Source organism: Triticum urartu, chromosome 7, assembly GCF_003073215.2.
Source record: "Triticum urartu cultivar G1812 chromosome 7, Tu2.1, whole genome shotgun sequence".
Lineage (NCBI taxonomy): Eukaryota > Viridiplantae > Streptophyta > Magnoliopsida > Poales > Poaceae > Triticum > Triticum urartu.
In genome coordinates, this window is record NC_053028.1 from 10395467 (window position 1) to 10411278 (window position 15812).

The window sequence follows — 15812 nt, forward strand, 5'->3', positions numbered from 1 at the left end:
GCAACCTGTCCAACGCGCGCACCACGGCAGGCGGCAGCAGCAACGCAGCCATGGCATATGTAGGGAGCGCGTCCAGGACGGCGTTAATGAGCACCAGTCGCCCCGCGGGGGAGAGAAGGCGAGCCGCCCAGCCGGCGAGATATCTGTCCACCTTCGCAATCAGCGGAAGGAAATCCGCGAATCACAGTTTCTCCCATGAGAGAGGGAGGCCGAGGTACGTCTGCGGGAACGACCCCGTGGCGCAGCCCAGAGCGGCCACCACGCGGGCCAGAGCCTCCTCCTCCACATGCACCGGCACCAGGGTGCTTTTGGTGAAGTTGATGATCAGCCCCGTGGCGGCGGCGAACTGGTCAAGAATTTGCCGGAGACGGGCCGCGCCGTCCTCGTCCGCCCGCGCGATGATCAGCGTGTCATCGGCGTACTGCAGCACCACCGCAGGCGCGCCCGGAAGGAGAGGGTGGCGAAGCACATCATCCTGGCGGATCAGCCGTTGGAGCACGTCGGCGACGATGAGGAAGAGGTAGGGGGAGATGGGGTCCCCCTGCCTGAGGCCGCAGCGCACCTGGAACCACCGCCCTGGCACCCCGTTCAGCAGGACCGCCGAGCTCGAGGAGTGGAAGAGGGCATCCATCCAGTCGCACCAGAGCGACGGGAACCCCCTGGCCTCCATCACAGCGCGCAAGCTCGCCCAGTTGATGGAGTCGAACGCCTTGGCGAAGTCAAGCTTGAGGACCATCGTAGGAGCCCGGCGACGATGGCAGCACTGCACCGTCTCCGTCGCATAGATGAAGTTTTCGGAGATGCTTCGCCCCCGCACAAAGCCGGACTGATCTTCGTCGATCAGGAGAGGAATTTGCCGCTGAAGACGCGTGGTAAGCCCACGGCACAAGATCTTGATATCGCTGTTTTGGAGCGAGACGGGGCGAAAGGAGGCAGGGGATGGCACACCGCTCCCTTTGGGCAGCAGAGCGATGTAGGCCCGATTGATCCCGTCGAGGGCGGCGACGCCGTCGTGGAACTCGTCGAAGAGATGAAGAAGATCTGGCGCCACCACGCCCCAGGCCGCCTGGTAGAATGCTGGGCCCAGGCCGTCCGGGCCAGGGGCGCTGGTGCGGTCCAGGGCGTGCACCGCCGCCTTAACCTTGGCCTGCTCGAAAGGGGCCACAAGAGCAGGCCCGTCCACAGAGGGGGCACCGGCGTAGAGGGCCGCCAGGTTGAAATGCCAGACGGGCTCCATGGACCGGCCCAGCAGCGCCATGTAGAAAGCTCGCAGGGCCGCGGCCTTCCCTGCATGGTCTAGCACCGGCACCCCTTCGACTTCCAGGGTCGCGATGCGGTTGCGTCGTCGATGGTGCGAAGCAGAGGCATGGAAGAACTTGGTGTTCTCGTCCCCCTCACACACCGCGCAACGTTTGCCACGCTGCCGCCAATGCACACACTGCCGGCGAACGGACGCGGCTAGAGCCAGGCGGGCGTCGCGGCGGAGAGCGCTCTCATCTGTGGAAAGAGCACGGTTTTCTTCCAGGAAGTCAAACAGGTCAATAAGGAAACGACAATCGTTATCAAAAGTGGGAATGAACCGGTGCTGTTTTTTCCAAACCTTGGCAGCAAACCTGAATGCTTTCTTCCTAGCCGCGAGGATCCCACCTGCACCCGTAGCACGCACCGGAGCAGACCAGGATGGCAGAGTGGTAGGGAGGAAGGCGGGGTCCTGGAGCTAGCTCATTTCAAAGAAAAACTGCGAGGGGTTCGGGGTTTTGGTCCAGGCCGCGACCAGGAGGGGAACATGATCAAAAGTGACGCGAGGGAGGGATGTGAGAGAGGAGTAAGGGAACACGTCATTCCAAGCATTGTCAAAAAACGCATGATCAAGCCAGGCAAAGATGGGGGGATCCTGCCGATTTGTCCATGTGAAGGAGCGGTCCGAAAGGTGCAGCTCATGCAAAGCAAGGTCATTCACAAGGGAGTTGAAACGGGCGGCACGGCCAGCATCGAAATTCCCCCCTGTCTTCTCGTTGGGATCGCGAATGAGATTGAAATCTCCCACAATGAGCCAGGGCCCGAGGACCCTAGGAGGGATCGTGAGCATGTCCTCAACGAAACTATCGGTGAAAGAGTGATCAGAGGGGGCATAAACGTTACTAAGAGTGACGGTCACCCCCGAGGAGGAGCACGCGAGAGCGACGGAGACGGAGTATCTAGACTCGAAGGAGGAGATGAGAGCGAAGGACGAGGGATCCCACGCGGTGACTATGCCGCCACGGCTCCCGTCCGTGTTTTTGGCGGCAAACTGCGTGAGGTTATGGGGGAGGAACGACACGGCTTTACGAGCGTCTAGACAAGCAAGCTTAGATTCTTGGATGCAAACAAAGCTGGGATTAGAGGAACAAAGCAGGTTCTTAACAACGTCACACCACTAGTAGAAAAAGGGTCAAACGTGAAGCACATTAGTGCCGGTTTGTATTTGAGCCGGCACTAATGTATACATTAGTGCCGGTTCCAACGGCTAGCCGGGCCGCTTTCATCAGTACCGGTTCGTGGCGAACCTTTAGCACCGGTTCGTGCCACGAACCGGTACTAATGAGAGTGGTGGCAGGATGTTGTCAGACTGGGGCCCCTCCAGCCCCTTTAGTACCGGTTCTTGGCACAAACCGGTACTAAAGGTCGTCCTACATAAACCCTTCGTCCACCCGAGCTCGCTCTGTTCTTCCCCTTTCCCCTCTCCTCTCTGTTCTTCCCCTCTTCCTCTCGAGCTCATCACACATTTTGCCCAAAATTTGTCAAGATTTGAAGGCCCCCATCCATTCAAATGATCACAAAGGTTAGCAACTTTGTCCTTTCATCTCTCATTGCTAGATTAGCTCTTGTAATGCTTTATATAGTGATTAATTTGTGAGTATAGTAATTTGGGAGGATATATATATATATATGCTAGTATTTGATTTATATGCAATTTGAGGTCAAAAATAACACTTAGTTTGCATATGTAGGTGTGGTTTACTTAGTTCCTTCTAAATCTCCGTCGTAACCACCGTCGATCGCCCGCACCGTCCCGTCACCGGCACCACCTTGTGGTGAGCCTCTTGTTCATGAAATTTTATATAAAAATTGATGTTTGTGTGATTTGGATATATAATTACTCGTATAATTATCTTACCCATACGTTGTTTGTTATACATATAGTGCTATGGTTTTGATATCCATCCCCGTCGGCCCTCGTCCTTGTTATGATTCGGATGTGGTATATATATTCTCTTTTAAAACTAGTTGCATTTCGTGTTTATGACAAATTATGCCCATCAAGTTGACATAGATATTTGTATGTAGGAGGTAGTTGAACCGGAAATTCCAACCGACCCTATTGTCGAGAGGTTCAATTTAGTTGAAAGAGAAAACGAGGATTTGAAGGAAAAATTGAAAAGAATTGAGGGGGAGAAGATGGAATTGGAGTTGCATGTTGCCGATGTCGTCGATGATCACAAGATCAAGATGGAGAAAATGCGCTTGAAGATTAGAAAGATTAGAAAATATGCCATCGATAGTGAGGCTTGGTATCATTATGCTGTTGGATCCATTGTTACCTTAGTTGCGATCTTGATCGTATTTGTTGTTGCATTTAAATGCTTTAGCTAGAGAGTTATTTGTTTGTTGCATTTAAGTGTTGTATGAACTTTATGTATGAACTTGTATTAATTTGGTCTATTCGGTGTTGTGTAATGAAGATGAGTCGGCAATGGATGTACGATGACCGATGCTCTCCCCAGTTCGTTGAGGGCGTGCATACTTTTCTGCTTGCGGCTGAGGCAAACAAGCAGGAAGATGGTTTTATGCCTTGTCCATGTGCTCGCTGTAAGAATGGTCACAATTACTCTACGTCAAGAACCATTCACGTCCACCTGTTTAAGTCCGGTTTCATGCCCCACTATAATGTTTGGACGAAGAACGGAGAAAGAGGGGTTATGATGGAAGACAATGAAGAAGAAGAGGACGACGACAGCTATCCTGGCCATGTGTTCCTTGAATACGATGATACAACAATGGGGGAAGAAGCTGAGCCGGTAATGCGGGAAGAAGCTGAGCCGGCAATGCGGGAAGAAGCTGAAGAAGAGGCATCAGATGAGCCCGTTGATGATCTAGGTCGGGCCATTGCCGATGCAAAGAGAAACTGCGCAAGTGATTTGGAGAAGAAGAAGTTGCAGCGCATGTTAGAGGATCACAAAAAATTGTTGTACCCGAATTGCGTAGGTGACAAAAAAAAGCTGGGCACCATACTGGAATTGCTGCAATGGAAGGCAGAGAATGGTATATCTGACAAGGGATTTGGAAAGTTGCTGGTAATGATAAAGGATATGCTTCCAAAGGACAACGAATTGCCCGAGAGTACGTACGAAGCAAAGAAGGCTGTCTGCCCTCTAGGGTTAGAGGTGCAGAAGATACATGCATGCCCTAATGATTGCATCCTCTACCGCGGTGAGTACGAGGATTTGAACGCTTGCCCGGTATGTGGTGCATTGCGCTATAAGATCAGCCGCGATGACCCTGGTGATGTCGAGGGCGAGCGCCCCAGGAAGAAGATTCCTGCCAAGGTGATGTGGTATGCTCCTATAATACCACGGTTGAAACGTTTGTTCCAAAACAAAGAGCATGCCAAGGCGATGCGATGGCACAGAGAAGACTGTAAGAAAGACGGAAAGTTGAGAGTACCCGCTGACGGGTCGCAGTGGAGAAAAATCGAAAGAAAGTACGGGAAGGAGTTTGCAGATGACGCAAGGAGCGTATGGTTTGGTCTAAGCGCAGATGGCATTAATCCTTTTGGGGAGCAGAGCAGCAACCATAGCACCTGGCCTGTGACTCTATGTTTGTATAACCTTCCTCCTTGGTTGTGCATGAAGCGGAAGTTCATTATGATGCCAGTGCTCATCCAAGGCCCTAAGCAACCCGGCAACGACATTGATGTGTACCTAAGGCCATTAGTTGAAGAACTCTTACAATTGTGGAATGGAACAGGTGTACGTGCATGGGATGAGCACATGGGGGAAGAATTTGACCTAAAGGCGTTGCTGTTTGTGACCATCAATGATTGGCCTGCTCTCAGTAACCTTTCAGGACAGACAAACAAGGGATACCGCGCATGCACGCACTGTTTGGACGATACCGACAGTATATATTTGGCTAATTGTAAGAAGAATGTGTACCTGGTCCCATAAGAAAGAAAGGCAAGCATTTCAAAGGTGAGGCGGATCACCGGACGGAGCCTCGCCACCGTACTAGTGCTGATGTACACGATATGGTCAAGGATTTGAAGGTGGTCTTTGGAAAGAGTCCTGGTGGACAATCTGTTCCGAATGACGCTGACAGACGCGCACCCATGTGGAAGAAGAAATCTATATTTTGGGACCTGCCCTATTGGAAAGACCTAGAGGTCCGCTCCGCAATCGACGTGATGCACGTGACGAAGAATCTTTGTGTGACCCTGCTTGGCTTCTTGGGCGTGTATGGGAAGACAAAAGATACACCTGAGGCACGAGAGGACCAGCAACGTATGCACGGAAAAGACGGCATACATCAGGGTCATGCAAGCTATGCTCTTACCAAAGAAGAGAAGGAAATCTTCTTTGAATCCCTGCTCGGTATTAAGGTACCGTCTGGCTTCTCGTTGAATATAAAGGGAATAATAAACATGGCAGAGAAAAAATTCCAGAACCTAAAGTCTCATGACTGCCACGTGATTATGACTCAACTGCTTCCGGTTGCATTGAGGGGGCTTCTACCGGAAAAGGTTCGATTAGCCATTGTGAAGCTATGTGCATTTCTCAATGCAATCTCTCAGAAGGTAATCGATCCAGAAATCATACCAAGGTTAGAGAATGATTTGGTGCAATGTCTTGTCAGTTTCGAGTTGGTGTTCCCACCATCCTTCTTCAACATCATGACGCATGTCCTAGTTCACCTATGCGAAGAGATTAACGTTTTGGGTCCTGTATTTCTACACAATATGTTCCCCTTTGAGAGGTTCATGGGAGTCTTAAAGAAATATATTCATAACCGTGCTAGGCCAGAAGGAAGCATCTCCAAGGGCCGTCAAAATGAGGAGGTCATTGAGTTTTGTATTGACTTTATTCCTGACCTTAAGCCGATTGGTGTTCCTGAATCGCGGCATAAGGGCAGACTGGATGGAAAAGGCACGCTAGGAGGGGAACAAATAATATGTATGGATGGACATTCTCTCACTGAAGCACACTACACAGTTCTACAGAATTCCGCCTTGGTGGCTCCGTATATGGATGAACACAAGAATTTGCTACGCTCCAAACACCCGGAGCGGTCTGATGACTGGATTACACGTGAACAAACCAGGAGTTTCGCCAGCTGGTTGCAGACACGTACCATGCATGACACCTCTATTGAAGATGACCTGTACTTGCTGTCCCAGTTACCATCTTCGAATATAATGACTTTCAAAGGGTACGAGATAAATGGTAATACATTTTACACGATTGCCCAAGATAAGAAGAGCACCAACCAAAACAGTGGTGTCCGCTTTGATGCAGAAACCAAGACGGGAAAGGAAACATATTATGGTTATATACATGACATATGGGAACTTGACTATCGATGTGGTTTGAAGGTCCCTTTGTTTCGGTGCAAATGGGTCAATATGACACGAGGCGGGGTAACGGAAGACCCGCAGTACGGAATGACAACAGTGGATCTCAACAATCTTGCGTATGCAGACGAACCATTCGTCCTAGCCAATGATGTGGCACAGGTTTTCTATGTGAAGGACATGTCTACCAAGCCAAGAAAAAGAAAAGATAAGGAAGCGAATGCATCGTACGATGAGCCAAAGCGGCAGATAGTTCTTTCTGGGAAGAGAAACATCGTGGGAGTGGATGACAAGACAGACAAGTCAGAAGATTATGAAAAGTTTGATGAAATTGCTCCATTCACAGTGAATATTGACCCGAGCATCCCGTTAAATGATGAAGATTTTCCATGGTTACAGCGCAAAGGGACACACGCGAAGAAAAAGTTTCACACCCAAAGATCTGGGATGTGATCGGCTTCACTATCATCACTTTCTTCTGTGTTTCACACCCAGAAGGGAATCTCTGTAATAGTTAGGGTAGTTAATTATGTGTTTTGGCATTTGAAACGCGAAGAAATTTTATGTGCAAACAAATTCTTTTATGCCTTTACTGATTTTTAAAGTTAAGTTATTTACAAACTAGTGATTCACACTAATTTCAAATAATTCAAAATTTAAACTACTCAAATTTGAAAACTACGGGCACTAACAGAAAGTTTGTAATTTTTTGTACCTAAAGCAAAAATATTCACAAAGAAACTCTAAATACACAAAAAAACAACTCAAAAATAAATAAAGCAAAAAAAGCCCGCCTACTAGGCCAAAGCGGCCGGCATACGACTAGAAACCCAACCTGTTGTTGGGCCAGGATGCAGGCCCGCAAAGGCCCAGTAGGCCTACAGGGCAGCACAGAACATGTAGGCCTAGTAGGCCTGCTTTGGAGAGGAGCTCGAGAGAGCTACCACACGGGGGTTTATAAACCAGTGCGGTCGCCCTTCGACTAGCGAGGTGGGACTAAACTTGCCGCACCGCACCTGCGCCAGCGCACCCCTTTAGTACCGGGTCGTGCCACCAACCGGTACTAAAGGGGGGGCCTTTAGTACCGGTTGGAGCCACCACCCAGTACTAAAGGGGGTCGCTTCCCGCCGCTTCGCCTGGCCAAAACAGGCCTTTAGTACCGGTTAGTGGCTCCAACCGGTACTAAAGGCCCCTCCTATATAAACAACACTTACGAAAATTTCAGTTTCTCATCTGCTTCTTCTCCTCTGCACCGTCGCCCGCCGCGCCCCCCGTACGTCTCCATCCCTCGTCGCCGCCCCGTCCCCGTCATCGCCGCCCCGTCGTCCCCGTCGTCACCGCCGCCCCGTCCCGGGCCGTCCCGCGTCGTCCCCGTCCCCGTCGTCGCCGCCCCGGCCCGTACGTCCCCGTCCCCGTCAACGCCGCCCCGTCCCTGTCCCCGTCGTCGCCGCGCCAGTCGCCATCCCCGTCGCCGCCCCTCGTCGCCTCTCGCCTCGCCGGTGAGCGTGCACACACACACACACTTGTTAGAAATTTTTCTGTTTTTTAGAAATTGTTAGAAATTTTTCTATTTTTTAGAAATAGTTAGAAATGTTAGAATTGTTAGAAATGTTAGAATAGTTAGCAATGTTAGAATTGTTAGAAATTTTTCTGTTTTTTAGTTATAGAAATAGTTATAAAAAAGTTAGAATTGTTAGAAATTTTTCTGTTTTTTAGAAATTGTTAGAAATTTTTCTGTTTTTTAGAAATAGTTAGAAATGTTAGAATTGTTAGAATTGTTAGAATAGTTAGAAATGTTAGAATTGTTAGAAATGTTATAGAAATGTTAGTTATATAGAAATTTTAGTTATCAAAATCCAATCATTAAAAAAAATGTTACTTTTTGCGGGCATATAGCTAGTATTTGTTCTCGACGATGCCCGGCCCGCATCCTCGCCGTCGACCCGTCCGCGACGACGTCCGACTGACCCATGTCCGGGACTGGGCTCCGCCGGGTTGGCACTGGGAGGTGCTGCCTGGAGGGGCGCGCCGCTTCATGAGGAACCCGGCCCCGGGTCCTGTCGTCGACCCTGATCTCATTTGGTGGCGTTCGCGTGGGCCAGTTTCGGTGCGGAGGGAGTCGGCCCCGCCGGAGGTGGTACGTCGCCGTGTCAGGGAGGAGGACGAGCACGTCCATCGCTACATGGTTGCGTTAGAGGGCGGCAGGTTCTCCAATACCTGGCAGTTTCTTCAGAGATCTCACTTCAGCTATGATCCTGTGAGGGTTCCTCTTTGGGTGTCCACCGCCCGCGCCGCAGGAACCGCGAGTGTCCTAGATTATTCTGTAGTATTCGATCTTTATTAGCTACCTAGCCAGTGATGTACTCGATATATAATATTCAAGACGATGTATTCGAGATTATATATTATTCGAGATGATGTATTCGAGATTATATCTATTATTCGAGACGATGTATTCGAGATTATATCTATTATTCGAGACGATGTATTCGAGATTATATCTATTATTCGAGACGATGTATTCGAGATTATATCTATTATTCGAGACGATGTATTCGAGATTATATCTATTATTCGAGACGATGTATTCGAGATTATATCTATTATTCGAGACGATGTATTCGAGATTATATCTATTATTCGAGACGATGTATTCGAGATTATATTTATTATTTGAGACGATGTATTCGAGATTATATCTATTATTCGAGACGATGTATTCGAGATTATCTATTATTTGAGACGATGTATTCGAGATTATATCTATTACTCGAGACGATGTAATTTGAATACTAAATTGTTTTATATTTCTTTTGGCATAGTTAAATAAAAGCTATGGCGGACAATACCAACAGAGAGGGAGAACAGACCATGTTCGATATAATACGCGGGCCAGATGATGATCAGAATGAAGAAGATTATGACGGCTCCGAATTTCTAAACAACACCGGAGAGGGTGATATGATATCCGATCGCGGCGACCGAATTGATGAAGTCATGAACTACGATTATGACAACACCGGAGAGGTATATATATTTATATAAGCAGGCATCTGGTGATCATCACATGTTTTAAATGAGTTGAAGATATATTAACGAATCGATCTTTCTTCTTTCAGCCATCCGGATCGAGCAAATCTTCAGGCAAAAGGACGAAACGAGGCCCGAACAAAAAGTTGAAGGAGGGCGTAAAGTATAATATCGAGGCAATCAAACGTAATGGCGAACCATTAGCGCCTAAGAAGATTGCGGACAAGTTCGTTCGTCAGTGCGCAGTTCTTGTGAAGGACCAACTCCCGATCTCCCTTCAAGAATGGAGAAAGCCAGCAAAGCCACGTCCAGATCTTACTTTTGTCGACGACAGACAAAAACGTCTGCTTTGGGATACTCTCATGGAACATTTCACCCTACCAGGTCATTTCACAAAAGCAGATGTGCAGAAAGTCAAGGACGCTGCTCTTAGGAAGATGACGGTTGCATTCAAGAACTACAAGAATCGTGAATGGACAAGTACGTCAAGGGAGGAAGGAAGACTCCAGTATTCGAGGGAACACTAGAGAATCAAAGTGCTCATTGGGACAATTTTGTGAAATTCAAGGATTCCGAATTATCTAAGGAACGGTCAAGAATAAACAGGGCCAATGCCGCAAAAAAGGATAAGTTCCATAAGCTGGGGCCAGGTGGCTATGCGATGGGAATGCCTAAGTGGGATAAGTCTGAGAAAGAGATGCTGGATGCAAGTGTAACTCCAGAAACATTGAGCTGGCCCCCCAGGTGCAGGACTTGGTTCTATGCGCATGGGGGGGAGTTGGACCCGAAGACAGGCAAAGTTTCCAAGAAGGCATGTCTGGACGGAGCCGAAGATAAGCTACTTGTTGCAATAGAAGAGGCTCGGTCCGGGTTGTTCGAGCCCAACAGAGAGAACGACGAGCTTACGCGTGCCCTGGGAAATCCTGAACACCCGGGAAGAACACGAGGCATGGGCGCTATTCTGTGGTATGAGGGGTTTTTGGACTGGAACACCGACTACAGAACCCGTGCGAGAAAGAAGATTGCGGAGGAGAAGAAGAGGAAGATGGAGGAGGAGCAGAGGAAGCTCGACTATGAACGCCTTCAAGGCCTAGAATCAGCGCAGGCGGACTTGGCAATCAAATTCCAGCGGCAGCAGGAGCAGATCGACTCACTTAGCCAGCAAAGGGGGTCTCAGCAGCTGCAGCAGCTAGCGGATGATCCAGCATTGGATACCACCGCCCCATCCATGCCGAGAAGCAGCATGGGTTCCGCCCCGTTTGACGCAATGCTAGATAGATACCCCGTGGATGATATCGCGGAGAACACTAACTGCGAGCTACACTTCAAAATTAAGAACATATCCTTGAAGGTGGCGGACGGTGTTGCTTATACAAATTCCCCTGATGCAACCTTCCATTGCAACCCGATTCCAGCAGGCTATGCTCGTGTCGTGGTTGATGAGGTGGTGGACCAAGATTCGGGGCTAGAGCTTGACATTCCTGGAGGTGACGAGGAGCACACACTCGGAGATGCCAAACATCGTATCATCCTATGGAGAAAGGATTGCATCATCTTTCGAAGGCCACCGACACCGCGTCACCCGACTCCTCATCGAAGTCCGCCACCGAGTCAGCAGACTCCCGCTCCTCCAAGTCCACCAACGCGTGAGGCCACTCCTCCTCCTCCAAGTCCGGCAAAGTGCCAGGCCACTCCTCCTCCAAGTCCGACACAGCGTCAGACGTCCACTCCTCCTCCAAGTCTGGCACAACCTCAGGCCACTGCAAGTCCGGCATAGCTTCAGGCCACTCCTCCTCGTCCAACTCAGCCCCGTCAGCCGTCTCCGCCGCCTCAGCAATCGCAGAAGAGACACCCCGCAGCTATGGTGCGTAGCGGTACGAGTCGAGGTCATAGTACAGGAAGTACAGGCGGAGGCAAGCGATATAAATATGGTCCAAACCTCACTACTCCTCTTCCTGTGAGGGCTTACGACAGGACCAAGGAGCAAACCAATGCCATAGTGCGGGCAGAAGTCGACGCCCATTTTGGACCGAAACCGCCACCGCCGCCAAGGGAGAAAGTGCCTATGGAAGTAGTTGACCACTTCATTCTTATGGCTCAAGCACCAGCTCATAAGCCTGTTGACACAGACTATGAGAGCCACATCAAGAAGTTACATCGACAACGTCTACAGAAGGAGGCGAGCTCGAGCTCGAGCAAACAACAAGCAGCTGTCAAAATATGCGGGAAAACCGTTGCCCAGCTGGGAGAACAGGCGGCGCAATCGACCCCCCCGCTTGTTGTGCCGCCAACAACACGTGACAGTACGCGCGCCCAATATTATTGTGGGCAAACAGTTTACGTTCCCGAGGTGGGCGATGTGGTAATAACCCAGGAGCATATAATGCAGGCTGAAACTCTCAAAATCACTGTTGGACAACTCCTCGAGATCGAGGACATGCCTGTCCTTAAAGAGGAGGAAATAAAATGGAAATATGCCCGGGGCCAACCTTTGGTCAAGCCAGAAGAGGTCAAGAAGCTCCCAACGAGAATGTATGAATTACATGAATGGTACATGGACATTACCAAGAGATCCGATCGAGAGTCCCTCATGGTGCAAGTCAAGAAGGATCATTACTACCATGAGAAACATGTGACCATTGACTATTCTGAACTATTTCAGTTATACAATCAAGACGCACTCGACAAATCTATCGTCAGTTGCTATTGTCTGTAAGTGATTCCTTTCTGTAATTTAAGTCTCAAGCTAGCTGTAGTGATCCTTTTGATCAATCATTACCTGTAATTATCCTCACTATATTCTTTTCTGTGGTATTATGCAGGATGAAGATGTATGAAATGAGAAAAGGTGGACGCTATGGCATTGGGTTCATTGATCCAAACACCGTTAATGAATACACATGGAAAATAAACAAGCATTATGAAAAGCAGGTAGAGGACAACATGCTAGAGTTCTTGAAGCGCCTCAAATACAATGAAGATATACTACTTCCTTACAACTTTCAGTGAGTCACACTTTCTTGTACTACAAATTCTCTGTTTTTGCCTACTAACTAGCTACATGTTTTTGCTTACATATGCCCGCTTAATTAAGACATGCAAACGTGTGTGCATGCAGATTTCACTGGATCTTGTGTATCATTAAAGTTGACGCCGGAACAGTTCAAATACTGGACTCGCTACTCAAAGCAAATAGTGACTATAACATCTTGTTTGGGATAGTCAACAGGTAATTTCAATCATTATTAACTATATATCTCGGCCTATTTAGTTTGTCATTTCATGATATGAACTATTTAATAACCCTTTTATTCATTTTCTTTGTCGGCGGGCAGGGCTTGGGCAAGGTTCATCAGCGTCACGGAAGGCGAATGGAAACGACAGCTGAAATGGTTTCGACCCAAGGTAAGTAATTAAGTAGTACTAGCTAGCTAGCTAGCTGCCATCTCTTTAATTATCATGCTTGATTAATTATTATCTGATCAAATTAAATTTCATTCTCGTAATAAAGGCCCTGAAGCAGGCGCAGGGGACTGATCTGTGTGCATTCTGCGTTTGCGAGAACATTCGCATGATGGCGTCCGAAAGGAGCAGATCTCAAAGACAGGAATGGGTACGCTTGTCAGAACACTATTCACAATTTTACACTATTATCGATATCTAGTCACACAACTAATACACATGCATATTGATCTCCTTCTTAACAGTTCAAAGAGGTGCGGGACAAGCTCATAGAAACGGAGCGCGTAGAAGCACTTCAAGAGGAAATAGCGGGATTTTTGCTCGACCAGGTCATAAATCCGAAGGGAGAATACTATTACCCGCTACCGCCCCCATCGACCAGGTCATGAACCACTTCCAATTGTCATCGTGCTCCGAAGGCACCAATTAGGCTAATGCCACTGGCTCCGTAGGCAACATGCATATGTAGGAGAAATTGTATATAGCTATACATGTGTGTATGTGTGAATTAATATGGTGGTTTGTGAGACATTGATGATATATATATGATTGGTTCTACTAGAAATTCTATATATATATATGTGTGTGTGTGTGTGCGCGTGTGTGTGTGTGTGCATAACGTGTACAATGTGTAGTACCATAAAATACCAGCAAACGAAAAAGAATTAAAATGGAAAACAAAAAATTAAATGAAAAAGAAATCATAAAACCAAAAACCCCGGTACTAAAGGGCTCCCGGCCCCCGGAGCTGGCTCGTGCCACGTGGTTGCCCTTTAGCACCGGTTCGTGCTGAACCGGTACTAAAGGGAGGGAGGCCTTTAGTGACCACACTTTAGTGCCAGTTATGGAACCGGCACTAAAGGGCCTTACGAACCGGTGCTATTGCCCGGTTCTGCACTAGTGCACTTATCCCGATCGCCCAAACCCTGGATATTCCAGGAGAGCGTGCGGATTGAGCGGAAAGCGGCACTATCCATTACAACAAGAGGCACCTGAACGCAGAGAGGGGGGGGGACAGGGTTACACGAGAGGAAACATAGACAGCACACCAGACACGGGGGGAGGACGATGACCACGGAGGGGGGGCGCACACCAGCGCGCAGCCTCATTCTCGGGGGCGGGCTACACATCGGCATCAGCAGACACCGGGGCAGCAGGAATGGACGCGGCAGCACGAAGATCGGACACAGGCTTCATGCCCATGGGAGTGATCACAGCGTCAAGGATCTTGTCCTTCATGACCCTCGACTTGAGCCTAGGAGAGCAGCCGGAGAGCGCGTCCCTAAGGGCGCGCAGCTTGATGGCTTTTGCCTCCACGCTAACCCAGGCCGGCGCCTCCTTCCCGGCCAGGCGCGCGCTGCGACGTTGCTCCGGGAGGGCGCCCTCGGTAACAGCCACGGAGTCGTCGCCGCCTTCCGCGCCCTCCAGCTCAACTAGTGTAACTCGAGAGAGCGAGCTCCCGGCGTCAGAGAAGAGCGGCGAGCCCGAAAACGGAGAGATGGCGCGGGAAGGGGACGGTGCAATGCAGCCCGGCCCAAGCTCCAGAGCGTGTCATGGGAGCGGCGGCGCACCAAGGACACGAAGGACGGAGGCGAGCTGCCGCCCGCCCCGGCGTCCCCTACCGCGGCCAGCAGACGGCGCCGCACCACCCCCACACGCCCGCGGCCCAGAGGCAGGCCATGGAGGATGAGGAGATCATGGGCAAAGGGCGGCGGAGGGGGACGGAAGAAAGGGATGTAGACGCCGTCGCGGGAGAAGGAGTCAGCGGCGTCCTAGACCCGAACAGGCCAAACGGAGACCACGCGGGCCCCCCAGCGACCGCCAAGAGGCCAGACGTCGCAGGGCACGTCGCGCGGGCTCCGAAGGCGGACAACCACCCTGACCGTGGCTAGCTCCCGACCAGCAAGGATGAGGGGGTCGATCTCGAGCACCTTGGCGAGGGGAGCGAACGCCGCAGCAATGCCGACTGGGTTGATGAATTCTGCGGCAAAGCCAGTCGCCGCCAGGAGAGCGCAGGGGCCAACATGAAAGTCGACCCGCCCAAACGCCTCCTCACGGTGCAGCTCGATGCAGGCGCCCTCGTGCCTAAAAGGCTGTCGGCCCATCGCTTCCTCGCGGTCCGCAGCAGAGGCGAACCGGAGGTACATGTCACCGATGGAGGACGGCACCGTCTCTGGGAGGATGTGGCCGATGAAGCGAAGGAGGGCGGCTTGGACGGCCGCGGTGTCGTTGTGGAAAGCGTTGGGCGGCTCGATGGTGACCACGGCCAGCCGCAGAGCCGCATCGATGTCTCCCTCCGGCATGAAGACTTCGATGGAGTCCGGGCGCTGAGACTCGGCGGCAAAGGTGCCGTCGGAGGAGCGGGAGGAGAAGGACGACCCAGACAGCTCAAGGGGGGAGGACTCACCATCCACCCCGGCGCCATCAACCGCAACGGCAGGGGTAGGGGCAGGCACCGGGGCGCCCACGGGCTGCAGCCGCACCGGCTGGGGGTGCCCGCCAATGGGGGAGGACGGCGCCGGGGATGGTGGCGGGGAGGAGACCACGCAGTCATGGAGATGTCCCAGAAACGCGGCCCGACGATGGCCCCCGTCTCCAAGTCAGCGGCGGAGCCCCCCTCCTCCAAGGCAAGGGCGGGCATGGCGGCAGCAAGACTGGCCAGGTGCGAGGTGGTGCGGAGGCGGGCCGAGGGGTAAGGTGTGGGAGCCCGACG